General features: G+C 50.4%; 1 long non-coding RNA gene across 1 annotated transcript; it reads right to left on the bottom strand.

Moving 5' to 3' along the window:
* Positions 1-6,944: 6,944 nt before the first annotated feature.
* LOC124235918 (uncharacterized) lies at positions 6,945-7,456 on the bottom strand. The gene is made up of 2 exons (XR_006887603.1): positions 7,315-7,456; positions 6,945-7,029 (listed from the first exon to the last, which is right to left on the bottom strand). It is a non-coding gene; the product is annotated as an uncharacterized LOC124235918 (long non-coding RNA).
* Positions 7,457-18,758: the final 11,302 nt, after the last annotated feature.

An 18,758-nucleotide genomic window follows, 5' to 3' on the forward strand; every position in this document is an offset into this window, starting at 1 on the left:
TGTGTCAACAAAGGGAAGCGATAAGCAGCACACCGTTTCTCTGAGCTAATGTGTCCGCTTGTGTACCACGGGATCGGTTTTATATCTCTCTGCAGATCGGTGTGTTTTTATGACAACCATTTCCATAGCAACCAGGTGTCCAGACACTAAATGGATCTCAAGGATATTAAATCTCAGCCTGGTGAGGGAAGCCCACTGTGACGGCAGTTTCCTTGGAGCCGTTTCCTATTGAGAGCTGATGGGCAGGCTCAGGAGACCTGGTGCGGCTCCCCTAAGGCCAGCTCTGCAGAGGGACAGCCATGATGGGAGACGAGACTTTTTGTTATCATTTTTACTAACGATCCAGAAGGAAGGGTAAATAGCAGGTAATTAAACTCACATGAACCTAAACAGGAAGGTGTTACAAACATTAGCGGAAAAATCATGTCAGTGGCGGTGGAAGAAATAACCAAATGTGAATGGTTCTGGAAAGCCCCAGGTTGGTACATTTAGGGGCCAATATTCCAACATGAGAGGGTAGAAGAGATTTACAATGCAGGAATTATTTGAGAAGATCAGGGAGAGAAAGACAACAATTAAGTTTAAAACAGCAAAACCACACAGGAGCACAGAGCGAAGGGCGCTGAGGGCAATCAGCAGCACAGTTCCGGCTGAGCCAAAGCTTAGGTCCAGTCATTGAGATATGCTCCCCCCTGGGGGGTTCAGGTGAGCCCTGAGAGATCATCCGGGGAAGAAGAGCAGGGAAATGGCAGGGATGCAGGAAGGGATGACGGGGAGCGCGTGGAGCAGCATCTTCTTATGGCGGCTCCTTATGGCTGGATGCAGCAATGGCACGAGTGACATCAGGTTCTCCCCAAAGGTGAGCCTGGCCAACTCTGAGCCCTGCCCTCAACAGTCACACTCCACCTAGGGCTTCTTTTGTTTTCAAGTGTTGCCCATGTGCTAACTGCATAAGGAGGGCAGGCAGAACCGGAAGGAAAGAAGGCACAGCTGATGAAATGGAACACAGGAAGAAGTTTCCTGAGTGGTGTCTAAATAGGCTGCAAATGGCCTTTTGGAGAACTCCCTTGCCTGTCATAACCTAATCCAGGACCCATCTAGGCGGGGTGGCCTCCTGGGGAGGTAACACACAGGAGTGAGGGAGGAGGGCGAGGCCGACATGCTCCTTTCTTCCTCTCTATAATCGTTCTCTCAGCCCATGATTCATGGAGCTGCATTTTAAATGTGTGGTTTGTCTATTGCATGAGGATGCTTGGATCCCCTAAACTAGGTGTGTCTGTTGAAGACAGCCATCCTTTCCCAGAGGAAAGGTAGGGGTTAAATCCGTAACTGTCAGCGTGTTTGGCAACAAAATAAAAGGAAACCACATTCTCCATGAATGAAGGAAGAAGCAGGAGGAAGGTAGTTTTTTCTTTTTCTTTTTTTAAAACATGAGTAAGATCCTCAATATGTTTGAGATTATTTAGCAAATTCTCTAAAAGGAGCCCTGGGTCACTACCCAACAGATCATGGATGTAGAAACCACATTCTTCCAACTTCCCTTCCCTCCTGGACCCCAGAGATAGCAGGTTGGGTGTCGTGGGGGTCTCTGTTTAGTTAACCATTAACAATTCATAAAAGTCCAGACCCCCGCACGATAAGTCCAGTCCTCGGAATGTTATTAGAAAATCCTATTTCTGGTCTGTTATGAAACAGAGGTTTTGATGTGCTGCCAGGTTTATGGGGAACTCTGGAAACAGAACACTTGCTGCTCTGAGAAGCTGGGGCCGGTGGGTGTTACATAAAGCTTTCCTAGCAACTCAGGTTTATCACAGAATGTGAGGCTGCAGTGGAAAAAAGGCAAACGAGTTAATGCAAAACATGAGCCAACCCACTATCCCCATTTGCTCCAAGGCCAGCCAGCAAATTCGTGGGAGTGATTTTAACCCATGGTGCCCCGGCATGCCCGGGACTCCCGTGGGCTGCAGGTTCAGCCCAAGAATGCCTGGGCAGCTCAGAGCTGAAAGGCACCTTCACACAGACCTCACAGAACGCGAAGCAGCTCTTTTTGCCTCTGAACCAGTTTCTCATTGAAATTCACACAGGCACATCTTTCCCCCTTCTTTGGGCCGCTCCCAATTTCTCTGGGCACTGGAGGAGTGGAAGGGAGGAAGGTCATGTCGTCGAAGCCCAGCCAAGTGAAATGCATCTGATGGCGCGACTGTGTGTCTGAAGTCAACGGATAAGAATCTCGTTTCTAAACTCTTGGATCCCAAATTATGCAGATTAGGATCGAATCCTTTTCCAGTGATAGCTGCCAACTTTCGTGGGGTTTCTGAAAAGCATATATCCAGTTAATTGTTTTAACTCTCCCAAGGCCAGGAAGGTAGGGGTGGGTGAGGAGACCTGGGAGCAGAAACCACACAAAGTACCATTTCCAAGGGGCAAATCAAGGCCAATGGCCTGTCGTGATCTACTTACACACAATAACCCAGACTGCAATGGTGTAAAGAAGAGAGAAAGCTTGCCTAGCCCTGAGGACCAATCTAACATGTTGGACTGGGTTGGGGTTGGGGGGCCCATGTCAAGAGGGGAGATGGTTGAGTCGAAACTCAAGAGGAGAGGGGAAAGGCAGTTGGAGAGAAGTGTGGCCTTGGTGGGCAGCCCCTGACCTAAGGCGTCTGTCTGTGTGGTGCCACTGGACCAGGGCTCAGTGTCCACTTGCTGGATGTTCAGTGAGAGGAGCACCACTTCATTTGGGAAGGAAAAGAAGGGTTTTATAGAATCCTAGAGTCCCCTATCCATGCGATGGCAGTCATCCAGTGGGTGGATAATCTTCCGGTACATAAATCAGATTGGCCGAAATCTAGAGGGTCCATATCCTCCACTCGTTTGCTGAAGACAGTGAAGGGGGTGAAAAGGGTAAAAGCTACTGGTTTGCCTTAAAACAAAGAAACAAACCCAAGACATCCTGGTTGGATTTGCAGTTGAATTTACCTAGTAGAAGGTGAATTTCTATTTTAGGAAGTCCTTGAAAAGTCACCAGAAATCCAGAAAAGAATTTGCACAGAGACACTTCTTAAAAGATTGTATTGAAAATGAAAAGAAAAAAATAGATGGAGAACACTAAAAGAAGGCAGCAGACCTGCCCAAGGACAGTGGAGTCCAGCCACAGACCCTGGTACCAGTAGATCTTATTATGCTCACTTAATAATAAGAAGGGGAACCCTCTGCAGAAGCCTTCACCCAAGGATTCCTGCCCCGCCCGCAGGTGGGGGTGCCTGCCTACAGACCTCCGATGCTGGTGAGTGCCTGGTGGTGGAAAGCTGTCCGCAGCCAGCATGGCCATAATGAGCCACTTTCAATTGAAATGAGATCAATACTACTCATTTTTCTCTTGCTGGCTCCCGAGTGATTCATGAATCTGAAAACTAGTTCATGAATCAGAGTGAGATGGGGTGGGGGTGGGGGCAGGGCGGGGGCACATTTGTGCAGTCAGCGAACCTCCATTCCTTTCATGAACCCAGCCATTAGTTGCATAACGCTCCCCTGCCTGCTGGTTTAAACCAGTCTTTTCGGAAGCAGCTTTTGGCTTCTACTGATTCACCTATTTTTCTTCTTGAAAGGGAAAGAATGACAGTGTGTACTGATTGTGTGTCCGTCTGTCTTGGTGGTTATATTCATGCCTTTTGTGTAGCTGTGGGTGCGTGTGGATGTGTGTGCGCGTGCATGATGGTCTCTGTGTGCACCTCGTCTATGTGTATGTGCGCGCGTGTGTGTGTGTGAGAACAAGCAACGTGTGGCCAGCTTCGGGCCCTTTAAACCTGAACAGGAGCCAAGTCCATTTCTCAGCGGAGCTTCGTAAGGAAGCTCGAGATGCGGCAGTTGGAAACCACAGCCCTGTGAGCGCTGATTACAGCCTGCTAAGGAAAATGAGATTTTTATCTCACAGGAATTCAGTTATAAAAATAAAATACAACGTCTGGCTTGATTCAGCTAAATGTACAAGCACCAGGGCGTTTTTAATTTAACAAGAGATGCTGGACAAGAAGAATGACCTAAAACGTTGCGTTTAAGGAAAGTCAGAGGAGAGGGGGCGGCTACAGGAAGGAAGTAGGAGTGGAGGGGTGTGTGTGTGTGTGTGTGTGTGTGTGTTTTGAGAGACAGAGAGAGAGAGATGGAGGGAGAGCGGGAGGGAGAGCGGGAGGGAGGGAGGTGGAGAGAGAAAAAACCACCCTGCTGGCAAATGAATGCGGCAGGGATGATGTCATTGGAACAGTTGGAGGAGAGAAGAGAAAAACAACTCGGGCTGTGCTAATCCTGTTTGCTGCCCTGAAGGGAATGGAAGGCGGCCAAGGCAGGGAGTTCTGGGAAACCATATAAGGGTGCCAAACAAGCTTTGCCGCCAACATTAGGAACTGACAGCTTTGTTCTTTGTAACTTGGCTGCCCGCCAGAGGCCTCATTTCAGCTCTGCGGCATGATTACCCTGGCCGGCCGCCAGCCCCGCGCTGAGAGCTCCTTTTCTTCTCTCCGAGCCTTTTTTTTTTCCTCTTTCCCTTTGCCAAACATGCAGCAGTTACCATGGCAGTCGAAAGTAAAGTTTAAAAAAAACACGACCAAGCAGAGAGGCACGCCTTTATCCAGATGTGCCACATGAGCAGAGAGAAAAGGCAGTTAACCTATTCATCAGGCCGTTGACTAAAGAAGAAAACGCTGGAGCTCTAGCTGTCAAGCTCGGGGAGGTGACTCCAGGATAAACAGAGAGGACTGTGGCAGAGACACGGCCTGGCCCGAGCTGTTTACGGAGAGAGGGGGCTGGCTCCCAGGCCTTGTTTTCCTTCTCTCTCCCTCTCTCTCTGTTTTCCTGAGGCATTGTGGAGTGTGTAATGTGAAACGGAAAATGTCATGATTTCCACTGGGAATGAGTCCACGGTTTTGAGAAAGCTCCAGAAACTCCCAGTCCATAAAGCCCTAAAGGGAGCAGGAAGGAGGGGAGAGGGCGTGGACGGTCACATCGGCCCCTGGTCACCAAGGTGAACCAGTGAGCAAGGGCTGGCCCGTGGCCATGGCCAAAGGGCTCTGCTGGCTGCTGGAGCACAGCCAAGTGATGGTCCCGGGGTTCCAGGCTGTGCTGGGGTTCTGGGGTGCAGCAGAGGAGCACTCTGGGGTTTTCGGCACAGCAGGAGCCTGACTGGCTCACGGAGTCCTGGAACCCGAGGGACTAGGCCGTCCTTTTTGCCACTTGGAGAAGCACCGGTAGTTTCGCTTTATAAGAGGACTCTGTGAAGAGTTCAGTCTACTATTTTTAATCGGGTTCGTTTTTCACCTGCTTGGAAAGTGGAACACCTCCTGGGAGGTGACAAGTCGTGATCAAAGGCAAGTCTCCAGGCAGATAGCTGGCGGGTGTCCGAGGCAAAGGTTACTTAGAAGTGGAGGCTGGGTTGCCAGCTTCCCCCACTGCAGAATCTGACACTCCTCATCCTTAGGGTTCAGCAAGATTCTCAGAAAGGCCTCTTCTGGTTCTAGAAGCTGCCACGGCAGGGGCTGACTTGGCTGTTTCCTGGCCCATTCCGTTGGAAGACGGAAAGGCCAAAGCAGAGGCTGTTCTAACAAGGCCTGCGTAGAACAAACCAGCCGATTGTTAGCTTCACGCGGACCACAACCGGCCCGCGGAAAGGGGCCTCCTCTGCCTTTCAAGAGCCTGTGTGATCGCCTCTCATGTCCACGGATAGAAGCGGAGGTGCCAGGAAGGAAACAGCTCCAGGTCGTGGAGGGAAAAGTTGGCAAGCAGGACCATGGGTCCCAGCAGCCTCGGTTCCTGCGCCTGCTGCCTTCGTCCCAGGCTCGCTGCCTTTCCCAGGAGGCCTGAGGCTCCACTGGCAGGAAGTCATTGACCTCTTTGGGGAGGTTCCCCAGGCAGAGCACTGCCAGTCTCCTCGCCCATCCCGGCTGGGCAGAAGCCCCACACTTCACTGCCCCCCGAACCCCATGGCCCCCCTGCCCCTACGTGTCCCGGCTGTTACTGGTACTGAGGACATGGCCATGGAAACCCCGGTTTCTGAAAAATTAGGTACAGAATGGGCGTTTGGGGTTTGGGATGAAACTGCACGTTGTTGTCCCCTCTCCCTAAGTGGCGACTCAAAACCAGGGGCAAGCAGGTCTCTCACCTCAGAGCCGGGAGCTCCGGCGTCGCCAGAGCAGCCACCCTGAGTGAGGAAGGCTCCGCAGGGAGCTGACACCGCTCCACCCGGGGCCTGGCAGAGCCACATCCCTGGCTCCTGAGCTGACTCAAGGGAGGGAAATGCTCACTGGTGACTTTCTAGAAGCAACACTGAGTCAGACGGCTTTGTGTCCTTTTTGGCGCATCAGAGACCTGGCGTCACAGTATATCTGGAGCCTATGAAACCCCACGGCCTCCGCTTATGTGCTCAGCATGTGTCCCCAGATTCTGCGTGGAAAACCAACCTCTGGCCGGAATGTCTGAACCTGCCCTTCCCACCTCAGACAAGGGTGGAAATCTGAGTCCTGGGTCTTGTTTCCAGAGGTCCTGCCTCCTCTCCTAGAGTCTGTAAGTAGAGAAGGGCGAGGCAGAGGAACAGGCTGTTTCCTTGGGGAAGGGACAGCTCCTGTGCGCCTCCTCCAGCCTGGAGCACGCAGGTCACCTGGCCCCGCAGAGGGGAATCTTGTTCTTCCAGGGCTCCTCTTTCCTCAGGACCCCTGAATTTGACATGGCACGTATGAAACAGCAGAAAAACCATTACCCTCACTTACAGATTAATGTAGGTTTCCTATTAGGTTTGTCAGGCAGACAGAAAAGGAGGATCCTGGGGGATTTTTCTTTCCTGAGAAACCAAGAGAAAGCAAAAGCAGATCTGTGCGGGGGTGTGCCTGGGCGTGGGGTGGTCGATGCACTTGCAGCAGCAACAGAGACTGAAAGCAGCCACAGTATTTGCAAACAGCTTACCTGCTCGTGTTCTCCTGTGATCTCCCATTTCTGGTGCTGGTTTTTCACCCTCCTTGAGAAGCCCAGTTTAATTTCTTGCTTCACCTGCATGGTAAAAATAATTACACACAGACATTAAGCCGGCACTAGGAATCAATATACAGAGAGATTCCGTCTTTGCCTTCAGTCATCACAAGACTTTGCAGCCATAAAGAGAAAGCATTTAAAATACATCTCTTTGTAGACAGACAAACGAAACTCCTCACCAGCCTTGTAGCTGGAGAGAAGCCTTTGTATGTTAGTGAAAGTCAAGTGTTGGAACTTCAGATAAGGCTCTGCCCCGGATTTCAGGGAGTCAAGGGCCTAAGTGAAGGATGCTAGGATGCTCACCTTAATCGAATGCTCTAACTTCAGACGCGGGCTCCACAGTGTTGCTGCTGCTTTAGCAGACGCAGGATCCTTCTCCATTACCCGGAGCTCAAGCCTAAACCAGAGAGGGCACAAAGAGGACCCTGGGGAGGCGCCAACAGCCCCAGCACCCAGAACCCCCATCCACACGCTGCCTTCCCCCGCAGACAGCTCTCCCTGAAGTCCGAGGACCCTGGGCGTTTAGCATGGGCCATCCGCACAGGGAGGGAAAGCCAGTGGCCATTTGCTTAAATGGCTTTTACAGCTCCACCTCCCTGGGTTTGGAGAGTTTGAAGACTGATCCAGGTGGTGAGAGGTAGTTGCGCCATCGGTCCCCAGATCCGTGTTGGGAAGTTTGCAAAATCAGCTGGGCCCTGAGAAGCATGCTCGGACTACTTCTAACAGAGATGAGCAGAAAAACTGCCACTTAGGAAACTGGTTTCAATGATTTTTAAGAGACTTGGGTTTTCACTAACATTTGAACGTTCATGATATGATATGATATGCATCTTGCATCTTCCTGCATTGCCCTGGTACGGGTGGTCCCGAGGTGGACCAGCTGACACACACATAAATGGATCTTTGGGTATTTAAAACTATGCCACCTAGACACCTCTGGGATTAGTCAACAGGTTCATTGATTTATCTCTCTAGCTTGTTCTACTGGTGCAACAAGGCCTTCACTGCAAGACAGAGAGGGGAAGAGCTCCATCACGTTTGTGGGTCAGGCCATACGCACCTCTGTCCTGGTATGTGACCCTTGCAACATCCCAGAAGGCTGCGGGGGCAGCTGCTGTCAGTGCCACCTCGAGATGAAGACTAGCCATTCAGGTTGACAGGTCCAGGGCCACAGAGGTGGGTGGCAGGGGTGGGTCTCGAGTCCTCCTACAGGCCCTGACTGGGGCCACCTCTGAGGTGGGCCCAAGTGAAGACCAATAGGGGACCAGGCCCCAGCTGCTTCCCTGAAGAAGCCCAACCCAGATTGCCATCAGAAATACCTTATGTGACCATAAGCCGGGCACTGACTCTCAGATTGCTTCCTGGTCCTTTTATATTTACACAAGAAGGCATCTATTAAAACCAGGAATGTTCTTTCCTGCCACAGAGAGTCCTGGTGCATAAATCCATGCTGACGTCACACACAGCACTTCCATCTGCCTGTTTGTGATCAACCTGAGACAGGACCTGAAGGACAAAGGGATGTTTCCCTTACTTGTCTGCAGGGAAGGGCCATGAGGCTGGAGAGGCCCAGTTGAAGGGGTCACTAAGGTACCAGGGCCTGGAGGCTCTTCCCTCCAGCTGAGGGCTGGCCTCTCCAGCCCCTGGATGAAGAGGGAACCTGGTGACCTTGGGCAAGTCACATACTTCTCTGGTTATCTCAATTTCCCCGTTTTGGTAGATGACATCTCTAAAGCATTTGACGATTCCACAATCAAGTGAGAGCTATGGGAGACAAACTCAAAAAATAACTACTCGCCCATGGCGTTGTATGGCAGTGCTGAATGGATAGTGAAGATGGCAGATGCCATCAGCATTTGAAGGATGGAAAGCGCTTATTAGCTCTGCCAGTGAGTGGGCTGGTCTCTCGAGGCCAGGCACCGAGGGCTCAGTTTCCATGTGTTCCACACATGTGCAGAGTTATAATCAAGCTACGTAAGGACAAATGAGCAGCTCCATAAGTGCTGGTTCGCAAATGTGTGGCCTCTGTGTGTCTTGCTTTCCACCCAGTGTGAGCTCTTTGAGGGCCGAGGCTGCATTGCAGGGTTCCCCTGCGTCCTCTGTAGAACCTGGCAGGACGCAAGTCCTTGTTGGAAGTACCAAAAATATCTTCTTGCTGGGCTGAACATTGCGAGAAGGAATGCGACCTTGTGACCTTAGCTGCACAGTCTGGACTCAGGGAAGTCCCTGCAGTGGGCACCAAATTCCAGCTCCTCAGACAAATCGAGCTTAGCTTTAAAGATGGCTGAAAACGCAGGTGGTCTCAGGGCCACGTGGCCCCACCGGAGCAGCTGTGATGGAACAGCTCACCCGGCCATCTTCCACCCCAGAGAGGAAGAGGCCTGCAACAGACCAGAAAATGACCCACTCAGTCATGCTGCTTACTTATGGCCCCAAACTGGAGCATTTAATTCTCTAACTGTGGCTTTTATTGCAGTGGCATGCGCATTTGCATCACTTTATGTGCCATAACAGTGGAGAGGCTGGTTTTTGGTTTTTTGTTTTTAAAGATAATGAGAAAAGTCTCTAACATTCAGCCAGAACGTATCCTTGTGGCTGGTGTAGATTCTTAGCCAAGTGATACTGTATAAAATCAGGAAAAGGCAAACATGTGGATTATCTACATCTCCTCTTAACTGCAGGAGATAACATAAAACTGCAGGAAGTACCCAGCGAAAGGAATACAAGCAGTCTATTCAGCCCCCGGCTCCTCCCCTGCCTGCCCCAGGAACTCCCTTCCGCAGATTAGGATGGGCAAGCTGAGAAACACACACCCTGCCCCCGTGCCTTGTCCCTGCTGGGCTGGGCTCCTATTTCCTCAGCGTCTGTGTTGTATCTGCTGGAGTTTATGTCAGGCAGGTGAAGCGGCTCCGGCGAAAGTCACAGGCTGGCTTTGGCCGCCTGGATTTTGTCCAACTCATGCACTCTTATTGTACATTACTTATGTGCAAGTCCACCTGCAGAGGAATGTGATCTTAGGGAGGTCAAGAAAAGTGACAGCTGGGCCACCCCAGTGGCATAGTGGTTAAAGTTCATGCCCTCTGCTTTGGCGGCCCAGGATTTGCAGGTTTGGATCCCGGGCACAGACCCACATACTGCTCATTAAGCCACGCTGTGGCAGCGTCCCACATACAAAATATAGGAAGATTGGCACAGATATTAGCTCTGCGACAATCTTCCTCAAGCAAAAAAGAGGAAGACTAGCAATAGATGTTAGCTCAGAGCCAATCTTCCTCACCAAAAAAGGAAGAAAGAAAGAAAAGTGATGGAGACAGCCTGCCTTGATTCTTTGGGAGAATTCTGATTAGTAAGAATGGCCTGTGATTAAGGAGAATGGTGCCTAGTCTCCAGGTGGGTATTCCTGCCCAGACCCACCAAGTATGGTTGGGCAGGGCTGTCTCCTTGTCAACGGTACCCCCAGAGACATTTATTGCACTCCCGCCCTGCACAGCAGTCCATGGCAACCTTGCTCTGCCTGGCTCCAGGGCGGACTCAGCCCTCCTGAGGCAGCAGTTGGTGGGCAGGAGGGGGTCTCCTCGGCTCACCCAAACCCAGAGGTAGTCCACGCCAACTCCCAGAGCAAGCTACAGCTGCATTTTAGGTCCCACTGGAGGCCATTTATGGAAATTTGTGGATTAGCTAAGTGAGGTCTGGGAACTGGATCCAACTTAGAGATAGGAAAGCCCATCCTGTGCCGTGGCCTTCTGCAGACCAGAGAGAGTGGGCTTCCCAGCCGAGGGTTTGTCACTCAGAGACAAACTTGGGCATGTCTTCTCCCTCCAGGGCAGCCTTCCTGATGGGGTAGGCTCACCAAACCGCAGGTCCCAGAGAGGGCTGTGCATAGCCTCAGGGAGCACAGAGGCTTCCTTCCCAGCAAGGGCAGGAGAAACCCCAGAGGTGCTTCTCCTGGAGCGGATGCTCAGGAGAGCCTGGGATCTCTGTAAATGCAGAGCGAGACCGGAACAGCACAGACCCAGGCAGCTGCCTGGAGGAAGGAACCACCACCAACCAAACCCCTTGCAATGCGAGTGCTCTACAATTTCCAAAATGCGCTCAAAGCTATGTTCTCCATCGAGGGAAGGACATCTTGTCGCTGCACACCGTTCCTGATGTTCTAAACCAAACAGCCAGAAACATGAAGATAAAACAAAAGGAGAGGCCAGCCTGGTGGCGCAGAGTGTAAGTTTGCACGTTCCAGTTCGGCAGCTGAGGGTTCGCCAGCTCGGATCCCAAGTGTGGACCTACACACCACTTGTCAAGCCATGCTGTGGTAGGCGTCCCACATATAAAGTAGAGGAAGACGGGCACAGATGTTAGCCCAGGGCCAGGCTTCCTCAGCAAAAAGAGGAGGATTGGCGGCAGATGTTAGCTCAGGGCTAATCTTCCTAAAATAAAATAAAAACTTGGAAAAAAAAACCCAAAAGGAACCAACAGAAACAAATCCGTCCATCCTCCAGCTTCTCACAGCAGACTCAGCTCTGACACTGGGAATGGGGAAGACAAGAAGACCCTGCCAGGTCAGTCCTCTGACGTCCTCATTGATCCGATTCTTTCACCATCAAAGGGGAACGCGGTAAAACCAGCAGGAGCGGAAAAAAGACGAAAAGAACAAGAGCGAGTGGGGAGACCGGTGCTGAATCACGCTTTTACAGGGACCCAGGTTTGAGGCCTTTGCTGGCGGCAAATAATGAAAATCTAACCATCGCTCTTTCCAGCATTCTCATTGATGAATAAACGCAAGAACTGGTCTATTTGTATATATGTACATCTACGTGATTCATTAGAACTCACAAAAATATTTACTCAGTTGGGAATTAGAATCAACAATCCCAAAGTTAGAAGAACAGCACTGTAGATGGTAATTTCAAATTTCTAATGGAAAAACATTCCCTCTCTGCCTCTTAAGATGGCAGAAGCTATGTGTGTGTTGAAGGTGTTGGGACAGGAAGGGACCCTCACCTGGACTCTAAGCCACCAGCCCACCCAGCCACGTGCAGGAGGCTGGCAGCACAGGCCCAGGGCCTGGTTGGGGATGTCCCTCTTGGGCCCTCCCACTTTGCTCTCCTCTTCACCCTGGCTTGTCCCTACCACTGTGTTCTTGCATCTTTCTTGTTCCTGATCCCACAGGCTTTTTCTCCCATTTCCAGGCTTCCTTGTGGAAATCTGTCTTCTTTGACTGTGCCCTGGGATACGGGACATGGTGGATGTGATGCTGTCCTGCTCCAGGCCACCAAGGATAACCTCCCTGGGACCGCAACTCTCCCCCTGTGCCCAGAGGGCCTGGGGCAGCAGCTCCTCAAGTAGGGAGGCATCCTTCACTTAACAGGTATGAACCAGCACCCATCCCCTGCCGGGCCCTCCACCTGCCTTGGAGAGACAGCAGAGAACATGAAGGGCCTGTTCCCACGGAGCCCCCAGTGTAGTGGGCAGGACCGAGAATCAAGAAATAACCACACACAGAAACTAGGAAATACCCCACAGTGGTAACTGTTCTGCAGAAAACCAGAACAGGATATCAGAGGGCACCTGGGTAGTCAGCGAAGGCCTCTCTGGAGAGGTGACCTTAAGCTTAGACAGAAGAAGAAGGCAGCTCTGCAAGGTTGGGGCGGGGGTCAGCATTCCGGGAGGAGAGAACAGCTGGTTCAAGGCCTCCGGGCAGGAGAGAGCCTGGCGTGTGTGCGAAAGAACAAGAGTGAGCGGGGAGCAGGTGGGGAGCCTGTAGGACTTTCAATATATGTTCTGAACAGGAAGAGAAACCAACCAGTAGGGGGCTTTAAGAAGGGCAGGATGGGTCTGGTTTATAATTGTTAGATACCATTTTGATTGTTGTGTGGAGGAGATGTCTACAGAGGAGCCTGACATGGGGCAGGACGACTGGGTAGGAAGTGCACTCTGGGATCCCATCAAAGGAGAGGGAAAGGGCGCTGACAGTGTCCTCCACGGGGACCGTTGCTGCCACGAGGGGTTCCAACATGACACTTGGGAATGTCCCATGCTTTTTGTTTGTGGTTCACGAGGGAACCCCATCATTGATGCAGGCAGTGCCTTCCCCCTCATGCCATCCTTGCGAGCTCTTCTACCACAGAGCTTGACTAAATCCAGTGGAACACAGAGATGTTCTAATGGAAAGACCACAGGTCCTGAAGCCGGAACAACCAGGGTTTCGGCCCCATCTTAGCCACCTTCTAACTCAGTGATCCAGGTCAAGTGGCTGAATTTCCCTGAGCCTCAGCTTCCTCATATGTAAAATCAGGATAATAATTGCCCCACAGTGCTATGTGTGAACTAACTTGTTTAAGCTCCCAGCACAGAGCTTGGCACGTTGTAGGCAATCAAAATGTCTTCATGGCAGTGTGGTAGTCATAGCAATAAAATAATACTCATTCATTCAACAAATATTTATGAAGTGCCTCTTATGTGCCAAGTACTGTTCTAGGTGCCTGAGATACATCAGTGCACAAAGTAAACCAAAGCCCCTGCCCTATGGAGCTGATGTTCTAGAAAAGAAGACACACAAAGGCGTAACCAGTTTTTTTTTAAAAAGTAAATACAGTTATACGCTGCATAATGTCATTTCCGTCAACGGTGGGACACATATAAGACAGCAGTCCCGTAAGATTGGTACCATACAGCCTAGGTGTGTAGGAGCCTGTACCATCTAAGTGTGTGTAAGTGCACTGTGATATCCACACAACAAAATCACCTAACAACACATTTCTCAGAAAAATATCCCTATCGTTAAGCAACGCATGACTGTAGTTTGTTAAAAGATGACAATTACTACGGGGAAAAAATGGAGCAGAGTGAAGAGGGTGGAGCGCTGGGCTGGAGGGAGGGGGAGCAGGGGGGTCAGACTGGGCTTCCTGGTAAAGGTGACATTGAGCAAAGACTTCGAGGAGGCGAGGAGTGAGCTGTGTGGATCTCTGGGGGACAAGCATTGAGGACCAAGGGCGCAGCCAGCGCGCAGCCCTGAGCAGGAGAGCACCCGGAGTGTCTGAGGACCAGCAAGGAGGCCACTGGGGCTGGAGGGGTTGGGAGTGGAAAGTAGAAGATGATATGGGGGTGGTGACCAGGTCCAGCTTGCCAAGGGCCTTGTAGGTCATTGTAAGGACTGAGGCTTTCACACTGAGAAGATGGGGGCCATTGGAAGGTTGTAAAGAGGGATAAGATCCAACTTACGTTTCAAATGGACCCCTCGAGCTGCAGAGTTGAGATGAGGCTGTGGGGGCGAGGCCAAAAGGCAAGTTAAGAGGCTGCGGTGGTAATTCAGGGGAGGGGTGATGATGGCCAGACAGGGTGACCGTCACGGCAATGGTAGCAAAACTGACACAACAGCTTCATCCTAGTTATCAAACGTTGTCTTCAAAGATAGACCCAGTCATTGAGAACCCCTTAGTCATTTCTATCTTTAAATGATCTCACAGGGAAGAAACACTTCGCCAACAGCTTCCCTCCCTTAACCCGGAATGCACCACACAGTCATCCCTTGACTTTCTGGTCCTCAGTCCTCCCCACTACCCCTGTCCTACCCGCCACTGGCCGGGCCAGCTCCACACTCAGACCCTGGCTTCTTCCTGGCTTCTGACCTTTGGCTCCGTCTCCTGGCTTCTCCTCTTGGTGCTGTCTCTCAGCCCAGTGGCTCCAGGCACAGAACGTACAGTAAGGACCTTCCTATTTGACTTGGCCCGATGGTACCACCACTGGACACCATCCACGTGGGCACATCTCATCTGGCCTGGCCTGACAAGTGGGCAGCCCTGCTGACCAAAAACCAACAGACTGGGTTCAGAGGTGAGACTAGGAAGAAGGGAAGAGACTCACTCGCTAAAGAGAGAGGCAATAGAAGAGCGAGATGCTTGTCCCTATGGATTTCAAGATGGTGCGACTCTAGAATGATTGCTAGGACAATAATAAATATTGCCACTCTCTGAGTTTCCACCCTATGCCAGCACTGGGCAGGCATTTTGTATCCTCTGATCTCACAGCAATTGTAAGCATGGGGTGAGAAGTAATTGAGCTTCAGAGAGCTTTAGAAACACGTCCAGATAACGCATCTAGCGGTGCAGAGCAAGATTGCATCCCAGGGGTATCTCCGCACAGGCTGAATCATCTCCCTTACAGCACCTCCATCAAATGATTGCCCATGTAGCATGGACAGGTGGGAATATGTCAGAGAGTCTTTGCACCCCTTTCCAGAAGAGAACCTGGAAAGTAAGCTTGTCTCAGGCCTGGCCTGGACCATGGTCAGTCTCAAACCCTGTGTGTTCATTTGTCCTGGTTTCTGTATTTGTGTGTTAATAGGCTTTTGGGTCTTTTTCAGGCGTATCTGTCTTTTCTGTTTCCCCCAGATTTTCAGCTCCTCAGTGGAAGGACTGAACCATGTAGTTCTCGTTTCCGGTTCCACAGCTCCCAGCTCTGTACCCAGGGAACATTCGATGAATGTTATTGACTGGCTGACTCAGGCCCTGTCTGCCCACATGAGCCATTTTGAGCAGCTTTGACTGAAATACGGACAGAGTCACTTAGAGCCAAATAAGCAGTCTGATCGACTCTCTTCTCCCTCCCCACCCCTGATCTCAAATGCCGCCTGGAGAAGGCTGGTCCTCCTCTCCTACTTGTCCTTTCCTTCCTGAAGGAGGACGAGAGGCCCAAGGCACCCCAGCTCCTCCCAGAAAGGCAGCCAGGGCTCTTTCCAGTGGAATTTGTCAGACGGATCCTGATTCTCCAACGTGAGCCGGCTCTAGGCTTCTGATTGTCGTTTTTCCAACCTTCCTGCCATCTTCATCTGACAAATATTCTGGAACACCTGCTCCTTGCCAGGCAGAAAGGGACAAACACAGCCTGTCTCTCTGTGTCCCTTCTCTGTCATTCTGGGAAGTGACGGGGGAGGAAGGTGATTCTTAAAATTAAAAAAAAAAGGAGGTCTGTGATTACCTAAGAATTTATTTACTTAGTCCATATACAAATACTTGAACAAAGTACAGACCTCATTAGTAAAATAAGTTGGATACAAAACAGGTCAGGGTACGTTCACCGGGTAAGACCTTCTAAATCCTGCAACCATACTTTTTAGGAATCAACAGTAAAAGAGAAGAGAAAATAAAATACGAATTTGCTCGTGAACACATTAACTATCTCTGTTACAAACTGATAATATTGGTTGGCTCTTGGAAGGGGAATGGTATCCGGGGGACAGGAGTGGGAGGGAGACATTTCACAATAAATTCTTTGGAATATTTTAAATCCTGATAATATGAATAGATTGCTTATTTAAGAAATAAAGAAATACCATTTTTTAAAAAGCAAAAACAGAGAAAGAAAAAAACAGAGAAGTGAAATAATCCATGCTCTAGACCATACCAACAAGCGATTCCCCTAAAAGAAATGCCACCCCAATGATAACCCCATCCTATTCAGATTTTGGTGCCATTTACAAATAACTTTTCTACAGGGATCCACTCTTTCGGAGTTGCTGTGCTCTCTTATCGTGCTCCATTAGGCACAGACGAGAATGAATGGATAGTTAATCTTAGAGGAAGGAAGAGTGGTGAGGAAGAGGTGAGAGAGTTGACCCCAAACTGTTGTTTGTGACTTCACAGAATTCAGCGAAAGCAGAGCAGGAGGTGGGAGCAAAGGGACAGAACCATTGCTCCTCCAGTTGGCTTTCCTCAAATCAACTTTGAACGGGCCCCATCCTTGACCTGGCCTGTTCAGTCATCCATTGCTTTGGGCCTTGGAATGGAAGGCAGGGAGAGAATTTAAAAACAAGGAAAGGAAGAAAAAAGAACAAGAGGAGAGGGAAGAGGAAGAAGTCAGGGGCCTACAGGAAAGATGGACGCTCAGCGGTGGGGGTCAGAAGTGCTAGGTTTCCCCTCGCCTAGCCTCCATTCACCTGCCTGACCCACCTGGAATCAAAGGGCGCTTGTAAAAGTCTGCAGGCTCATTCCTTAACCTTTGAAGACCCTCTCCTGCAGCAGCAAAGGTCAAGTGCTATGGCTGGTTCCCAGGCTTCTCTGGAGGCTCACACACCCCCAGTTGTGGGCTTCTCTGAGGCAGCTCCGTCCACCCCTGGGTGAGAGAGTGTGACCTGTGGAGAGGGAAAAAAAGACCTCTGGGGGGGGGGGGGCGGAATATCCCCCAGAAAGAAATTTTCTTCTTTCCTTCTTCCTGGAACTGCCAGCTTCAAGGTGGCGTCACTCATGAGCTGCTTTCTATTTACAGATAAAAAGAGAGGGGAGAGGGGAGAGAGGGAGAGAAACAAGCACAGATGTGAATTACTGGGTAATGCTGAGTGGCTCCCCTACTGAGACTGTTGCCATGGCAACACACTCTGGTTATGGACCACTTTGGGAGGGGGTGCAAAGAATCGCAGGGAAACAGCACGAAAAACAGCAGTGTGAGTTTGGGGCTGGGCTTTCCGTATTTCTGGAAGCATTCTTTGTACAGATGCATTTTTTACCCCTGCCCCCTGGCTCTACCCCTGCATATTCAGCAGTCGTGGAGCGGGTCCAAAACTCTCACACTTTCCAAAATGGAAGACATTTTCCCCATTTTCTTTTCCATACTTACATCTTTCCATCATTCAGAGTGCCCCTCTAAGCCGAAAGCAGGAGGCTGTAGGATGTTTTCTCCAAACATGCTTTATTATACTTGCATATTCAATATTGCTGTATTTAACTTTGCATCTATAATGTGGATCGACTAAATTCCCCGGGTCTATCACATTTATACTTTGGTGTGAGCCCTCTGAGCACTTTCCTTTGTTCTGTGCCTTCAGAACAAGGAGCTCTGTTTCCACACTGCCAAGAGCCTTGTCCAGTCTATGGGGGGCAGGGGTGGGAAGACGAGGGCAACCTCATTGTAGTCACAGATCTTAGACATGAAGAGGCCTAAATGAGAGCCTGGCCATCCAATCTACTCAGTGGCTGTCGGATTTCTTCTTGAATACTTCTAAGGATAGTTACCTCACTACTTCAGGAGAAGGTATTCAATTACTCAGCAATTTCCTGCTGAAAAAATGCTGCAAGTGCTGGTTATCGCATGGGTGGGACTGTTCTCTCGTGCCGTCAGTTCATCATATATTGAACACCCAGCGAGCGCCAGGCGCCCTGCATTTCATTTACTTCTCACGTGAATCCCATTGAGGAGGGTACTATTATCCCCACTTTACAGATGAGAAAAGTGAGGTTCAGAGGAGGACAAGCCTGAAGCCACTCACCGAGCAAGTGGTAGAGCCGAGATTAGACCCCATTGTGTCTGACTCCAAAAGCCACGCCATTCTTCTGCCCCTTGCTGCCTCCTAGAGTCATAATAATGATGAAGAAGCCAGTTTGAACCAGCCGGAGGGGGAAGGAGAGATAGAAGGAGTCTGCCTCTGTCTGCCAGCCTCTGACCTGCTCGCAGAGCTGCAGTTTACGTGGTGTGGGTTGGAGCTCAATGTCACTGAGCAAATTATTGCCTTGGCAATTACATACCTTCTCACCACCTCCCTCTTGCTAAACAGAGGAACAACGAGGATAGGCAAGAAGGAAGCATGGCAGGTGCCAGAGACCATTCACCCAGTCCTTAGTTTATGGTCCGACTTGAGAAGCTGGGCTTAGATAGATTATCCTTGAAGGTTATTGCCCTGTTACAGCAGATACTGGCATATACAACAGTAATAACCACTAACCACCATTTATTGGGTGTTTAGATACATCAGGCACTAT

The sequence above is a fragment of the Equus quagga genome, chromosome 2 (assembly GCF_021613505.1).
Source record: "Equus quagga isolate Etosha38 chromosome 2, UCLA_HA_Equagga_1.0, whole genome shotgun sequence".
Taxonomy (NCBI): Eukaryota; Metazoa; Chordata; class Mammalia; order Perissodactyla; family Equidae; genus Equus; species Equus quagga.